Here is a 17,368-nt window from a genome sequence, read left to right as displayed (position 1 = left end):
TCCATCTTTGTTGCCACTCCCGAAGTAGGTAGGCCTGTAATCGGACTTTTTCTGTTTTAGTACTACTCTCTGGGTCAATTATGAAATCCTGGAAGGTGGCAGCAACCCCCCTGGCGTGCAGGAAGAGCAAGCCAGCTTTTACAGTCTCCAAATCGAGGGGGAGCGCTCCAGCAAGCACCTGCAACACCGGTGTGCTTACTGTTCTGCATGCTCGTGTGTGGTTGTTAATAAAATGGTCCTTTGTATCATATTCAGAGTTCTCCTATTGACTGCAAGCGTTGTTTTGCTGTAACACACTGCAACAGCATAAGTTATCGCAGGGATGAAGATTGCCTTATAATACAACATTAGTGCTGTTTTTTTTTTGATCCCCAGTCTTTTCACGTAACCCTCGCTACCAGTGCCGAGTAACGTCTTATCTTCGTCCTTATATATTGTAGGTGAGGTTGGAAGGATAAGTTTTTGTCTAGGATTACTCCTAGATATTTCATTTTGTTGGCAAGTTTAATGGTCACACCTTCTATTTTAATTTGGGGTGGGTGCCGTATTTGCAGGGTTCCTTTTAGTAGAATAGATGTGGTTTTTGTCGGTGAAATTTTTAACTGGTTTCTTGTAGCCCAGTTTTGTATTTTCTGTAGAGCTTGGTTTGTGGTGGTTTCCTGTTGGGCTCTTGAGTCAGCCTCAATGGTAAGAATAAAGTCGTCCGCAAAGGCCTGGGCCCCAATCAGCCCCAGGTCCAGGTTCAGGAGCTCGTCGAAGACCATGTTCCAAAGGAGTGGCCCCAAGACAGACCCCTGCGGGCAGCCCCTGTGTACGGATCTTGTGACTTTTTTGGTAATTGGCATTTATTTCTACTTTTCTGCAAGATAGGTAGTCCTCCATTACCTTATATAGGTTGATAGGGTCTGCAGCCACCCTTAGTCTGCCCAGGATGCTCGGCCACCATAGTGAGTCGAACGCCCCGGCAAAATCAATTGAAATGACTAATAGGTATTTTTTTCTGCATTCCTGTGCCTTCCGAAGCAAGTTTCCAAGTGCATCCACTGTGGAGGAACCCGGCTTAAATCCGAACTGATTCCTAGCCGCCAGGTTTACATTCATAATTTCGCTTGTGCAGCAGGCTCTCATATAGTTTGCTGACCACTGAGAGCAGTGCGATAGGTCTATATGACTCTGGACAGTCCGGTTTTTTGTTAGGATTTTTAAGTAACAACTTGGTGTTTGCTGTTTTCCATGCTGTGGGGAATTTGCCTGTTTCCAGGCACCTGTTGTAGAGAGTAAGTAGTAAGTGCGGTGCAAATTCTGCAGTTTTCTTCAAGATCTCTGGTTAAATCAGTGTTTCCCAACCTTTTTTTTACCATGCCCCACCTAAGTCTTTCTAAAATTCTGATGCCCCCCTATGTAACACATACATATTTTTTATATTCAAAAATTGAATTATTCCCTAAATGAAGCCTAATTACAACTTGTTCAGGACACAAGACTTAGGTTTTAGGAAGAAATCATTAGGAAATTATTAAGAAAAAACAGTAAGTAAATTTTCAAAACATATAATAGACAACTAAAATTCAAGTACAAAATAATTTATATGAAAGATTTTTCTATAATATTTTAATTTTTAGTAATTATTATTTAATTGTTTAATAATTTCAACATTCCATGTGAAGTCACTTCTAGATGAGTGCACTAAATTTAGTGAGACCCTTGTGCTTGATGCTTGCCGCAGAGAGATTTTATATTGGACTCCAATTTAGTCAGCTTCGGTCTCAAGTCTCCCCGTTTTGTGATATCCAGTCGATTTCTTTTCTTTAGTAACAAATCATTTGTGGCACTAAATCCACATTCAGCTAAATATGAAGATGGAAACGGTAACAATAGCTCTCTTGCAAAGTTGGGTCAATTTGGGTATTTAATTTCTGTTTCATCACAAAGCCATGCCATCGCTCCTTTTATATTGAATAAAGTTTTAACTGACTCATCATTTTGCATTTCTGAGAGTTCTTCTTGGTACTGCATTGATACATCAGACAAATCCACTAACATTGGTTGCATCATCCAGGTTGGAAAATCAATTTGTTTTAAATCAGAAAACCTTTCTTTTAAATCAGCGGACAGAATTTTCAGATGATCGACAATAACAAGTACAGCGGTATCAGTCACTTCACATTTTTGCAGCCAACGAAACTGTTCAAAATTTTTGTTACAAATATATTTTTGACATAATTCAATAAATGTAATGAAACCAAATATCTTCGCTTTTGCATCGACGAGAGTTTTATTTGTTCCTTGAAGTTGTTTATTTAAATATATTTAGTTTTTCAAAGATATCGGCTAAATAACTCACAAATGCTTTACCATCGACCGTTAACAGATGCTTCATTTCAGGTTTGTCACTTAAAAAGTCACTAATAGTATCAAATAGTTCCATGAATCTTTTCAAGCAGTTCCCTTTCGAGAGCCACCTTACTTCAGTGTGAAGTAAAAGTCTCACATGGTCTCCATTTTGTTCTTCACAAAAAAGCTTGAAGAGACGTTCACGTTTGGCATTAGCTTTAATAGCATTGACACATTTTATAACTGATTTTAGTACTTCATGAAGAACAGGCGAAATATTTTTAGCTACCAAGTTTTCCCTATGAATAATACAATGCACAAGAAGCATTTCTGGATTCTCATCTTTCATCAATTTTAAGCAGCCATTTTTCTTGCCCATCATATTAGGAGCACCATCTGCAGCACAAGATGTTATATTTTTCATTGGTATATTATTGTCATCTAAGTAATTTTTTAGCTTATTATATATATCTTTGGAGGTAGTGGTGCTATCTAATGATTTACAGAATAACATTTCTTCAGCAAAATTACCTTTATCAATATATCTCACATAAGTTATCAGTACAGCTTCACTGTCTCTCAAAGTTGATTCATCCATTTGCACTGAGAATTTTCTTGTTTTCAGCTTTCCAACAAGTTGTATTTCAATATCTTCACTCATTTCATCTATTCTTCCGCTAACAGTATTGTTATTGAGTGGCATAGCTTTCACGTCTTTGTCATCTTTTTCCAGAACTGTTTTAAGAAATGCTGATATTGATGGTTTGATTAAATTCTCTCCTATAGTATGATTTTTCCCAGATTTAGCAACGAGTAAAGAAATTTCATAACTAGCCTCAAGAGTACGATTGGCAGTTGCAGTATGAGCAATAAACAGAGACTTTAATGTTGCTCTTTTTTCAAAATTCTTCTTTAAATTTTGAAAGTAATTTAAATCTGAATTTACATGAGCATTATGTTTCGCCTTCAAATGCGCCTCAAGATGACCTCGCTTCATTGATTCGTTGGTCAAGCATTGTTGGCATAAAAGACAAAAAGGTGACCTTTGATCGTGGGCAGCGGGTATGAAACCAAATTTTAAGTATTCCTCTGAATACTGACGAACTTTTTTTTTACTTGCACTACTCATTTTACTGCGCAACTGAAAGAAATAAATATAAGATAAATCAAAAACTAAAAATAAACTACGCATTAAAGTTAATTTTATTTTATTTTAATATATCAAAATTAATTATTAGTACGCTTTTTGAATGAATAAATCACACAAATTACTGAATTCGGGCTATTAAATCTGTGGTCTCTGTGAACAAGCAGATAAGTCTAATTTGTCAAAAATGAGATAAGTGCACTATAATAAAGTATTTATTATTTACTATTATGTGACACGCAGATATCTTCGTTATTGTAGTTTTAGCGTGAGTAATAAATATTTGTATATTCGAATATATGCGTGTTTATATGAGAGTGTGAAGTTTATTTTTCCTCTCCTGCAAATTCGAGTTTTTGGACTTATTTGCTTATTTACTGAGACCACAGAAATACATATACGACAAATACACACCTTGTGTATCACGGTTCTTCATTAATAATAATTTTGTGCGCGGACAAAGTAATTTTTATTTTAATCTGAGATCGCCAAACCTATCCAAATGTACAGTCACGACGCCCAAACGAGCGTTTGTATGAAAGGAATAACCTATTTCATATAACATGCTGAGTTTGCGGTAGGCTACAGTAGACAACCACTTTGCTTGCGCATTGCGCATGCCATAAGCAGCCGACCGGGCTAGCCGAGTGGGTAAAGTACCTGCCCGGCAACCCAAAGGTCGCGGGTTCGATTCCCGTCGCGGGTTCGATTCCGCCTCGGGCTTGGATCAAAGTACTGCAAAAACCTTGGGAGGTGCAATATGGCCACAGAAGCCGATGCGCCAACAACTACCAAATCAAAAAAAAAAAAAAAAAAAAATGCCATAAGCAATCGTCCAATACAGTATGTACTATTCCTTCACTAGGCATAGTAAGCAATACTCTCCAAGCAAACTGTAGTTGATATTACTCCAAACTTTCAAGTGTGGCTCTATAGAAAGTACAACATTTAACGAATGCTTATTTCAAATTGAGATACCAACAATTCTTCTTTTGTACAAGTTAAATCATAGTAGGCGGTTGTTTTAAACTCTAGACGAGCAATTTTTGAATTGCCCCCCTGAACAATCAAATTTCCCCCATGTGGGGCGTGGGACCCACGTTGGGAAACACCGGGTTAAATCATGTCCAGTCCTGGGCATTTGCGATTTATGATCTTGGTGGCAGCCTCACTGAGCTCCTCTAGGATGAAGGGGGTTCGATTGCCGAGGTGGTATAGTTTGCATTGTCCTTGAAAATTTCGTGTTGTTCTTGCATGGTTAATATTGCTGGTTCCTTAAAGATTTTATCCAGTCTGTTGCCCATTGACTGCTCCCAGGTGGTCGTTAGGTTTCCCTCCGGTGTCCTGGTAGTACTAATGACCTCGCCCCTGGGGAGCTTATTGGTTATCACCTTGTAGACTAAGCCCCAGGGGTCGGTGTTTCCAGAAGTAGACACTAGGCGCTCCCAGGAACGCTTCCTACTTTTTCTATGGTGTCAGTGTAACGGTTCCTAGCTTGTCTGTAATGTTGTCTCAGGACCTCCAACTCATCTTCGGGCCAGGTTCTGCGAGCTCTCTGGAAGTCTTTTCTTGTTTTTTGCATTTGTCGTCGTAGTACTGCAATTTCTGGTGTCCACTAGGGTACTGTGCCAGGTTTTGGGTTTTTTCTTTTTATCGCTCGATCACTGATGTTCAGTAATAATTTTGTAGTTTCTCTCTGAAGGTCGCTCCGGATTGTGTCTAATTGCCGTGGTGAGCAGCTCTCTATACAGTGTCCAGTCTGCATTTGCGACTGCATATCTCTTTTGTGGTTGGTTTGTTTGAGTTATTCTTGTTAGTTGTCTTTCAACTGAAAAGGTTATTGCCCGGTGGTCTGAGGTGGTCCATGCTTCCTCCACCCTCCAATCAGTCACATGTCCGGCCATACTCCTGGTGGCTAGGGAGATATCAATTGTGGCCTCCCAAAGGGTGCTCAAAAATGTTGGCAGATGGTGGGGTCGATTTAGTACAGTTAGATAGGATCCTGAAAGGTAGTCTTCTAAGAGTTGTCCATTTCGAGTTCCTCGCCTGTCTGGGGTGAGGCTGTGCCATGCCGGGGAGCGACAGTTGACATCAGCTCCAATGATGACTCTTTGATTTGGTAGGGTATCCTGTAGGTATCGGAGGTAGTCGATTGCAAAGTCTATATCTTGTCCCGGTCTGCAGTAGAGTGCCACGACATATAGAGATCCTAATGTTGTGCCAAGTTGTGCACAAGCAGCCCATGGACTACACAGCTGTGTGATTTTAGTTGCTCTGATGTTGGTGTTTCTTACCAGAGCGGCAGCCCACGGGGTGTCTTCATCCGTGTGGATCACCTTGTAATTGTGTGGGTACCCTGCGACCCACTTTAGATGTGTATACGGTTCCTGGACTATAATGACATCGAAGTTTTCGTCTTCGGCTTTGGTCCGTATCTGGTCAGCCACTGCTCTGGCCCGTTGTACATTAATTTGGATTATTTTCAGCATATTTGTGTTGTAATTCTTAATTCTCGTTCCCATAATTGATCCTGCTTTGCTATAAGGTCTTGGTTCGTTGGTATGTAGGGCATTTCGGGTCCCTAAGTGAATGCTTGTGGTCTAATTTCATAGTCTTGCAGTTAACGCAGATGAGTTCCTTATCTTTGTGGGGGCAAGCGTTAAAATCATGGCCCTTTTCAGAGCAGTGGCCACATGTTGGGGGTGGTTTGTGCACACGTGTGTGTCGTGTGGCCAAACTTGCAGCAACGGAAGCATTTCGGTATGATTACTCGTTCATGAAAGCGGTAGCCTTCCCATTCAATGAAAACCCTTGTTTGGTCTTTCAGGACCTTCCAGGCCTCCGGGGTAAGCTCAACTACCCAATTTTTATTTATTCCGTTTCTCGCTTGTATGAAGTATTTGGGTATTACTGTTTCTTGTGGGTCCTTTCCCGGGATTTTGCTCTGTAAGTTCCTGTGGTACAGCTCAGACGCTAGTTGGTTAGGTGTGACATCCTTGTCCACGTCATGAATTATTATAGCCGGACCTTTCCTTTTTGGTGGCTCAGCTGTTAGGCCCAAGGCAGAAGTCTTGGGGTTTTCAATTATCTCTTGCATCTCTCGCTTTGACTCGGTTTCGATCACGAGTCCTACGCTCCTCAGTTTGCATATTCCTCTTATTCTTGTTTGCTGGAAGTCGTCCGTTCTTCATAGTGCTTATTAGTTTGTTCTTGATTTTGTCATTTGTACCAATTTCCTCTGTGTTTTTGGGTCTTAGTATTACAAGGTTAGGCGTTGGTAGCAGCGTTTTTTTCCCTGGTTGTTCCTTGGCTGGTATATTTATTACAGTTGGTGGGTTCCTCAGCGCATTTGCGTAGGTAGGGGCACGCTGTTGCATTTGTTCCCCTACATTCCAGGTAGGGCTCTAATTTGGCTGCGTTTCTTTCTGCCTCGCTGTTGACCTTGTGGAGGACTGTTTCTGGTTTAGTCCAGATTCCCACAATCTCGCCTCTGAGGGCTGCCGTGATTCTGTTCGTTGACTCTTTTAGTTTGTTTTCGAGCTCTACCCGAAGGGCCAGTACCTGGTCCACCACAGTGCCTTCCGGCAGCCTGGGGTCAATGTTTGGGGATTCAGGCTGTTTGCTTGCTTCTTCGTTGTTTTCTGTTCGGACGTCCTCTTTATCTTGTTCTTTAGGTTCGCCTTGAGATCTTGTCTCCCTTCCCAACTTTGGGGCAGCGTATTTCTTGTACTTCTTTTTGGGCGTTGGCTGTGGCAGTGCAACGTTGCCGTCTCCACTTTGCTCTATTATTTGCAATTCGTCGTTTTGATCTTGTTTGTGATGTCCTCTTGTTAGTTTTTCTTCGTCCATAGTTTGTTCTGTGATTTTCTGATTTGAATTGCTCATTTTGTCCCAGTTGGTGTCTGACTTCGGATTCTCGAGGCTGTTGCGGATTAACGAGCTCAGGACCTCTCCGTCGGGAAGACCCTGTGAGATGATAGCAAATGATGCCGACCGTGAGTACGTGGCGAAATTTGTTGCCTGGCAACGTTCAGTTCAAGTTTTTAACTTCCCCGTTACAATTTGGTGGGGGGGGGGAACCCCGAGAGTGAAACTAGTCTTTGAGAGATCAGACTAATTTCTGTTGGGGTTTTCTATGACGGAGGTTATGATGGTGAACACAGTTTTTACACTAATGGTGTAGTTACGTGATTTGATCCGTCCATGAGAGTCTATGGCAGATGGGCGGGTGGGGGAGAGACACTAGAATCATTGTTCCTTGCATTTAAGTCCACAATAACGTTTCAATTTTGGGGCAGAAGCACTGTTCAATGTTACTCTGATTGTCAATCTGATTGGTTGATTTTTGAAGTAAAAATTTACTACCTCCCCAGTCAAGTGCAATACCCTGTATAGCGCCTTCCGATGGACATTCGCAATTAGTGAAATGCAGCAGTCAAGGTCACGACTGAAGGAATAGATGTCTTTACTCACTAATTCCTGCGCCGGAGGGGAATGCTACACATTCTTGTCACACAAGGGGGTATACATTCCATTGTCACACAAGCCTCCCAAGTCAAGTGCAGGGTATTTGTGTGGCAACCACAGTGTAATTGGTGCCTCTCTATAGCCCTGCTGTCAGCCGCATGGTGACCAGTACGGTCTGGCAACAAAGGATACAGATAGAAAACGTAAATATCCTGCAAAGTTCCCAGTAAATAAGCAAAAGTTTCTCACCCTGAGATCCATTATAGTACTTCTTCTAATTAGTACACTTTTCATTAACTGGTAGACACTGTAACCAAATATTCATAGACAAAATCCAGGAGAGCCGAAAACGTGCGTGCACACTGGACGAGGGCCATGAACTGTCCATTCTGTGGTGAAAGTGAAAGTGAAAGTGTGTTTAGGGTCCAACGGCACCAGGGGTTTCCCCCATCTCCGCATAGTTTACATTGTGGGTGAACCAGTTGACTGGAAAAGCCAGAGATTTAAGAGTGTGTGGGAATTGTATTTGTGTGGTGTCGTGTACCGTTGTTCATCTGGTCATTTAGCCGCTGGACCCCTATTGAGGCCCAACGTTGCCCCACTTTCGCCCCGTGGAGGCAGACCAGGAACTCACTTGACTTAAGTTACTCTGGCAAGGAAGATAATGGATTCTCTGTTTAGGGATGCCAATCTGAATCATCTCAGTAATGGCGTCTTGATTAGATATCAGAATGGGTTCGCTAAGGGATTTCATGCTTGAAAAATCGGGTAAATTACTTTGATGGAGTCATTATGCTGTTGGATGTAGGTAACAATTTTGATTTTATATATCTAGACTTCAGTAAAGCTTTTGATAACGTCCCACATGGAAAGCTGCTATATAAACCTGAAAAAGTTAGAGTTAATGGTATGATTCTATGCCGGATTCCAAGCTGGCTAAAAGATAGGAGACAGGAGGTTGTCATAAATGGTTAAGTGTTCAGGGTGGACCAGCATAAGTGGCGGGTCCCTTAGGGATCAGTGTTGGTTCCTTTTCTGTCTGATTTTCATAAACGATGTTTACGAGGATATCCAAGGTAAAATGTCAACGTTTTTTGATCAGTTGAAGAAGATTAGGGTGGTTAACAACCCCAGCCAGGCCTTGTTGTTTCAAAAAGACTTCGGTTGCATATGTGGTCCGAAAAATGACAACTAAAAGTTTAATACTTCTAAATGTAAGGTTGTGCATTTGAGGAACACAAATCCTGTACTGTAATCATGTATGAGCTATGAGGAAAGGAGTTAAAGTTGTTCAAGATGAAAAGAACTTAGTGTCTTGGTTCATTGTGACATGAAATTTTCCATGCATTGTAAACAGGCGACTAGGAAGGCACATTGTGTGTTCTTTCTGTGATTTATAGGGATTGTGCTAGTAGGAAGGAGTCATTATCTCTCTTTATAAGTCGATGATTAGATCGCATTTGGAATATTGTATTCAGGTCTGGAGACCGCACCTAAAAAATAGACAGAACTTCTAGAGAGGTTCAGAGAAGGGAGACCAGATTGATGACGAGTGCGAAGCGATGCATATATTTAGAGCGGTTTATTTAGATAGACCGCAAAATGAATGAGGACTGTCTATTCTTCCTCATGGATGAGACACGAACCCTGGAGAACAAATATAAAAAATCTCAGGGAATAACAGAAGGTTGATCTCATGAAGTTCACCTATGGGCAGCCGGTCGTCGAACATTAGAATGAGTTGCCTCCCAACGCATTGGAGGCAGTAAGTCTTACTAAATTTAAAGTAGAATTCAATGGTTGATTACCTTTTATTCTGATTTATTTGATTTATTATTATTATTGCTCTTATATTATTTCTCCCTGATTGAGGGTTCCACCTCGTGACGGGTATTGCTACCAAGTACACCGGGTGGTTGTTGTTATGTCTGGTGTTACTTTTGGTCGAGGAACTCTGACTATCCTACACCTGTAGGATAGCCATAGAGTTCCTTCAGAATTGCGACTTTCTGGAGTTCCTTCTAAGTGTTCTTTGGGAGATCTATTGCTGCTAGGCTGTTATGTAGAGTCTTTGGCGCCATGCCTGTGGTTGACACGATGATCCCGATGGTCGTTACTTGTTGCATATGCCACATCTCTTTGATCTCCTGCGTAGTGTATAAAATCACCACAAACAAGCTCCCCAGGGGAGAAGCATCCACTGTAACGAGGATGCCCAATGGAAGCCTGACCAAAACGTGGGAGGAATCGATTACCAATATCCTTAGTACTATCATCCATGAACCACCAGATATCCTTAATGAACAACAAAAGGTAATATGCCAGGCAAACCAAACGTATAGAACCCAAGAAATAGAACCGCCCTTCACTGTCGATGAATTACAGGGTGCGGCCTTGCAAATGCGCAACAGGAAATGTCCCGGCCCGGATCTCATAGAACCAGAGATGGTCAAAAAAGCTGTGGAATATATACCAAACCTGATACTTAATCTCCTCAACCGATGCCTGGAAACTGGGAACTTCCCGACAAGTTGGAAGACTGCACACCTAAAACTTATCTTAAAAAACCCAACAAAACCTCCGGACCAACCAGCCTCATATCGCCCCATAGCCCTACTCTCTACCCTAAGCAAACTCTATGAAAGGCTGCTCCACAAAAGGATCATGAACCATTACAAAACCGCCAACCTAGAATCACCCAGGCAATATGGATTCAAACCGGGCTTCTCGACCATTCAAGCAGTCCAAAACCTCATAACCAAGGCAACCCAAAGTAACAAGAAATATTTTCTGGTAATAGCAGTGGATTTTGCTGGGGCCTTCGACACCATCTGGTGGCCCAGTGTCCTTGGCAGACTCCGGAAAGCAGCAATCCCAGAAAACTTGTATAACAGTGTCCGGGCATATCTGTCGGATAGGAAAATTAGGTCGTCACAACTTTCCGAAGAGTTGTTAAAAGCGTCCGAAGGGGCTGCCCACAGGGATCTGTCCTGGGTCCACTAATGTGGAACATGGTTTTTGATGACTTCTTGGCTCTGGACCTGGGAAATGTGGCCAGTCAGGCCTTTGCTGATGATCTCATTTTAATGGTGGAAGCGGACTCTAGAACGGGACTTGAAACACAGGCAAACCAAGCACTACAAACCTTACAGAATTGGGCAAAAACACATATGTTAATGATCTCACCAACCAAGACAAACTCAGTACTACTAAAAGGCTCTCTAAACATCAGACGACCACCGCAAATAAAGATAGCGGGATCCACCATTAAACTAGCAAAGCAAATAAAGTATCTAGGTATTATCCTGGATGGAAACCTGTCCTTTACACCTCACCTCACCTACTTGAGAGAGAAACTAAGGAACTATGCAGCACTTGTAGCAAGAGTATCTCGCAGGGACTGGGGACTCAACAGGAAGACCCTGTCCCTGTATTATAAAACAATATTCATCCCAGCGATCACCTACGGATCACCAATCTGGTTCAGGAAGGCCGGAACCGCGGTCAACAGAAGACTGCTGGACACTATCCAAAGAAACGTACTTCTAACTATAACTAGGGCATGCAAAACGGTGAGCACCCACGCTCTGCAGGTCCTGGCAGGAGCTCTTCCGCTGGACCTCGAGGTGACTAGATGTGGACTCATGTATTTACTGTCCAAGGATATACCTGCCTCCATCTATGACTTTACCTTGGACCCAACCAACAGCCGGACGGTAGAGAAACAACGAATAGTGGCTCACATGTTGAAGATTTGGCAGCACAGATGGGAGATGTCGCCAAAGGGTCAAGTTACAAGAAGCTTCATACCGATAGTCGCAAAAATGTACCCAAAAGCCCCCTCGTGGTTCTATCCTGGGCTAAATAAAACCTTCCTCCTGACGGGCCACGGCCCATTTAAAGCAAAACTGAACGCACTCGGAATAATAGAAGAGTCCACATGCACCTGTGGAGAACCTGAAACCTGGCAGCATATTATGCACGACTGTGAATGCTACGAAGAACACAGAAGTAGACTTATAACTGATATCCAATACTTGCCGAAAAATCAAGAGTATCATCTACTGGATTCAGAAGATGAATACAAAGCCCTCAGCCGATTTGCACTTGACGTCTTCAATAGACGACGAACAGAAATAGCCATCCACAACGATTAGATGACCACAATAATAAATAAAGACAAACTGATAAAACATCAACACAGAGGAAAGGATAGCAAAATACTAAGGACAAACGGCGTAATATGCAGCAGAATAAATGAAACAGCATCGACCTAGGAACCAATGGGAGTGGCTCCAGCCAGAATGTCGTCGCTCCCAGGATGAAACCACACACCTAGAAAAGGACCAAACCCCACCAACGAGTCATCAACAGACTGCACTTGCTGGAGGGCACTGCAAATTGCCGCTATGGCGAACTGAGCAGGGCTCCCTTGCCCAGCCCACTTTCACTCCCTATCCCTGGTGGGGTGAGGGGAAGGACTTCCTGCCCCCTCCCCACCCCACCACCCCCTCATTTCCCTCTGGTGGGGCAAGGGCATGCCCCACTGATATACCTGGGGTCGCCTTCCCTATTGACCCCATACTTCTGTCTTTTCCCCCCAGCCTTCCGTCTCTCCCCCCTACTCTACCTATATCGCCAGCGAAAAGCGAATGCCCCACACAACGTAAAAAATTTTAAATGCCAAACTCGACACACTTGCAACCTCTTTCGGCCTAATTAAATTCAAGCGTTTATCTCCCCCCCCCTTTTTTTTTTTTTTTTTTTATATATATATAGGTCCTAGCCACTGAAATCTCAGGAAATTAGGTGGCAGGACCTGCCAGAGTACTTATCTAAAAATACTGATGTACCTGGTCTGCCTCCACGGGGCTAAGTGTGGGCAACGTTGGGCCTCAGTAGGGGTCCAGCGGCTAAATGGCCAGATGAACAACAGAACACAACACTACACATGTACAATATCCATACACTTTTAAATCTCTGGCCTTCCCAGTGAACTGGTACACCCACAATAAAAGCAACGCGGAGATGGGGGAAACCCCTGGTGCCGTTAGACACTAAATACACTTTACACTTGTACTTCCTGATTTTTTCCCCCATGGTTTTTCTGGGTTGCCAGTGTTGGGTATCGCTATGTCAATCAGATAGGTACCCTTTTCCTTCTTGCCCACAAGGGTTATGTCCGGTCTGTTGAGGGGGATTGTCCTATCCATTATTATGGCGCGGTCCCAGTACAGCTTGTGGGTTGGGGTCTCTAGTACTGCTTGGGGTTCGTACTTATTGTACGGTACACTTTTTTGATCAACTGGTATTTCCTTGCTAGTTTCTGAAGTATTATCCTGGCTATCTGGTCGTGTCTATAAGTGTACTCAGTCTGGGTGATCACCTTGCCTCCCACGTTAATGTATTGGATCGTTTCTGAGGCCAGCTGGAAAAGTCGACATGTGTCATCGGACACTCCGGGCTCCTTAGCGATGTATTTTCTATAGTTCATGGCGTTGGTTACCTGGTCGTGGATGATGACGAGTATGTGAATCCTTCAGTCTCGGGGAAGAGCGTCCCGCTCGTGAGCCATGCACTGAAAGCAGTTTTATCTATGTGATCTTGATGGAGATCATTGTAGTGTCTGCCATGGAGTGTCTTCTTTGTCCATCTTTCTAGCTTCGTTTGTGCCTCCTGGTTGGGAGGGGACTCCTCGCTTAGGATGTGTAGCATATACCGCTCGTCTATCTTCTTTTATGGCCTGGTGGGGCGCTGCTGTGTGTTTCTGGAAGTAATTCTTCAGGTTAGCAGTCGCCGATTTCAGTTGCTCGATGAGGTCTATCAGGTTCCTTCTTTCCGAGAAATTGTCAGTCTCTCTACGGCTGACTTCGGATGGCGTTTGTGGCTCTTGGTCATCATTGTCCTTGACTTTTTCATGATATCCTCCAGCTTGGTGTTAGTCCAATCTGTGACCCCCGAAGGAGTATGTTAGCACTGGAACTGCATAGGTGTTTATGACTTTTAACTATCTTCTCTCCTTTCAGCTTTGCTTTTAGCAGGTTTTTTAGTCTCTGAATGGTATCTTTCGGCCAGGCAGGCCTTAATTTCCTTGTGCTGTAACTGCTGGGCTTGCATCATCACAAAGTATTTATAGGCCTCTGCCATGGCTTCAATCTCTTTATCAGTCTGCAGCTGGTAGTTTCGGTTCACTAATTTTCTCTGGTGCAGTCTGTGGGTTTTGCATTTGTCTACAGTCTGTGGGTTTTGCATTTGTCTACAGTCTGTGGGTTTTGCATTTGTCTACAGTCTGTGGGTTTTGCATTTGTCTACAGTCTGTGGGTTTTGCATTTGTCTAGACCAAATTCCATCTTAATATCATTACTGCATTCTTTGGTGATCCGCAGTAGTTTCTAGAGTTTCTTCTCGGTTGCCGTGTAGAGCTTGATGTCATCCATGTACATCAGGTGGGTGAGGGTGTACACGTTCTTTCTTCCTTCTTTGAGGTTATGTCCGTACTTGCTGCTGTTGAGCATTGTCGATGGCGGGTTAAGTGCTAGACATGACCACAGTGGGCTTAAGGCATCTTCCTGAAAGATTCTTCACCCGATGGGGATTGACCTGGTTATGACGTTCTCGACCTTAATGGTGGTACTCCATTTCGTCGTCGTTTCTACTAAGAAGTTTGTCACTATCGGATTGACTTTGTAGATGTTCAGCGCCTCTATTAGTCAGCTATGAGGCCCCCATTTGACGGCCTTGCGGTAATCGATGTAGGCTGTGTACATGTTGCGGCGCTTCGTGTAGGCTTGCTCTATAACCGTGCCATCTATGGTTCATTGCTCCATGCACCCTTTGCTCAGCCGCTTGCATCCTTTCTGCTGTTCGGCCATTATGTTCTGGCTCTCCAAGTGATCTGATATCTTCTTGGTTATGCAGCTGGTGAGGATCTTGTACATTGTTGGGAGGCAGGTGATTGGCCTGTATTTCTCCGGTTTTCTTGTATCTTCGTCTTTAGGCATGTGATTCCTTGAGTGAGAAACTTCGGGATTGTCTTTGGGTGCTTTATCATTCAGGTGAACTGCTCTGCCAGGTGCTTGTGTGTGCAAGTAAGCTTCTTGTACCAGTAGTTGTGGACGTTATCTATTCCTGGAGTTCGCCAATTGTGAGAGTTCCTGATCGTCTGTTTTACTTCTTCCCGAATCTACCATTCTTTCATCTCTTGTACGTCCTTGGTTTTCTTGTGTTCTAGTTCTATGGGGGGGGCTCGGTTGATATGTCTTACTTCCCTGCTCCATATGTTGTCCCAGAGCTCTCAATCGTCTTCTGCTCGGGTTGTCCGTTTCCTTCTTTCCCGTCTTTCCCGAGACTCCTGTAGAAGCCTCTTTGGTCCTCATCGAAGATTCGATTGTTTATTTTCCTCTGGGAGCTCTCCTTGTATCGGGCGTAGTCTCCTGCTGAGTGCGAGGATGTTCTGCTTCAGTGTGTTCAAGTACTCTCTTATTCTCTGATTTTTTTTTTTTTTTTTTTGTCTTATGTTTGCTGTGGACGCTGTCTCTCTTGAGAATGCTCTTCGCTTTGTTCTTGTTACCCCGTTGGTACTAGCTCAGTTAGCCTATCTTGACTCCTAATTCTTCTATCTTCTTGAAGTCTTCTTTCCCAAGCTGGCAGTTTCTTCTGCTGCTAGCCTTTCGCTTCTCTTCCATTAATCCTAGCGGCTACTATGGCAGCACAATACACGTCTGTGTGGATGGCCTCCAGTGTTGCACTATTTTTGTCGAAGTTATTATTCTTATTTTATTTTATTTCTTTTTGGCTGATGCAGGGAAAAGTTCACGTCTTTTCATCATTTGGCCTTACTAATGCTAATATAATGCTAGCTCACGCTCTAGAGACAGTATCGAGAGTCCTGTTAACCATTCCTGGCTGATTGTTAAATGCAAATAATTAATTTTTTTTTTTTTTTATTCAGTTTTAACTTTGAAAACTTAGTTCAGCCGAATCGCAGTTAGAGGAGTTAAATTACTTTTAACACTATATGTAGATTGAGATATACGTTCTGATTAAAACGAACTTTTTCAAACATTCTTTTTTTATTTTACAATTGAGAGGAATAATATTCCGAAAAAAATTCGAAATACTACTGTTACTATTATTTCCGAAAAACATTCGTTATTCAAGTAGATAATTTCCATCAATATTAGAAAAGTCGCTGTCTTGTAAAATCATATGAATATTTTTGCAATAATTCATGATATTTACATCATTGATATTTTACAAAGCACTATCGTTATGCAAAAAAGGGGGGAAAAACCCGAAAATTTTAAACAAAATTTTATTTCAGTACTTTCTAAACAGAGGCCTCCGTAGCCGAATGGTCAAGAGGGGGAGTGCAGTAGCACACGCTCTTTGAGTAGACCGGGGTTCAAGCCCCTGACTGCTAAATACGGTCTGCCAACCCGCACTGGACCAGTTGGCAGATTATGGCCCATTTCCCTCAGCATGAATTGTTGAGGAGGCTTCCATCCGGCAGTGAGTTGATAATGGCTGAAGTTTACTTTTTTTTTTTGTTTTCACTTTCTAAACTTCTTAAAGTTGCGTAATGGATGCAGAAAATTCGGAAAAGTCTTAGATAATCCAGCTGATGTTGCTGATGAATTGAACAGGTGTTTCGCATTGATCTATACAGGCCAGACTTTTCATAGTGAGGAGAACCTGTGCGTACACATAATTAAAGCAATAAATAATATAATTATATTATTTTTTTGTACTAACATTATTCATTAAATTACAATTGTAATTTTTATTCTTATCGCTTCGCATTCTTTAATTTTGCGTACTATATTTTCCGAAGAAACTCATTTTCACATTTGTATGAGTTGTAATGAGTGGGGCCCTGGGTGACTGCCCCCTTCTGGGCTTGCCCTGAGCTGCAGTAACTTTCAATAGCTAGATTTAAACTTAAATGAAGAGAAATTAAATGAAATATGAATTCCCTTGTGAGCTCTGCATACTGTTGCTTTTCATTGACACATTGGAATGTCGGTTAAAACCATTTACACTAATAATTTTAATAAGGAGCTTAGAGTATTTTAGGAATAAACTTGTTTATTCCAAATCAAAATAGATTGGAAAGGTTTGTTTCATTACCAATTTTGGAATTTTAAAATTGTTAGTAATGAAACAAACCTTTCCAAGTAATTCGTAAGCGGAATGTAATGTCCGAGTAATGCCACGCTGTATTGCCCAAAAAGCGGAAGTTCCAAGACAAAGTCGGTATAATAATAGCAAAAATGACGGAAGTTAGAATGCACGTATAGAGTATATATGCGGAGTTCATCATGCGGTTATTGCTTTCCATTGTTGGACTACCTGCACGAATGATAATGAAACCTGAAAATATCCTGTGCAGCAACAACAAAAAAGGTCTGCCTACTATGA

The sequence above is a fragment of the Mastigoproctus giganteus genome, chromosome 8 (assembly GCF_048544385.1).
Source record: "Mastigoproctus giganteus isolate SK-2022 chromosome 8, ASM4854438v1, whole genome shotgun sequence".
Classification (NCBI taxonomy): domain Eukaryota; kingdom Metazoa; phylum Arthropoda; class Arachnida; order Uropygi; family Thelyphonidae; genus Mastigoproctus; species Mastigoproctus giganteus.
The sequence above is the reverse complement of the archived record's forward strand: the minus strand, read 5'-3'. Positions refer to the sequence as shown.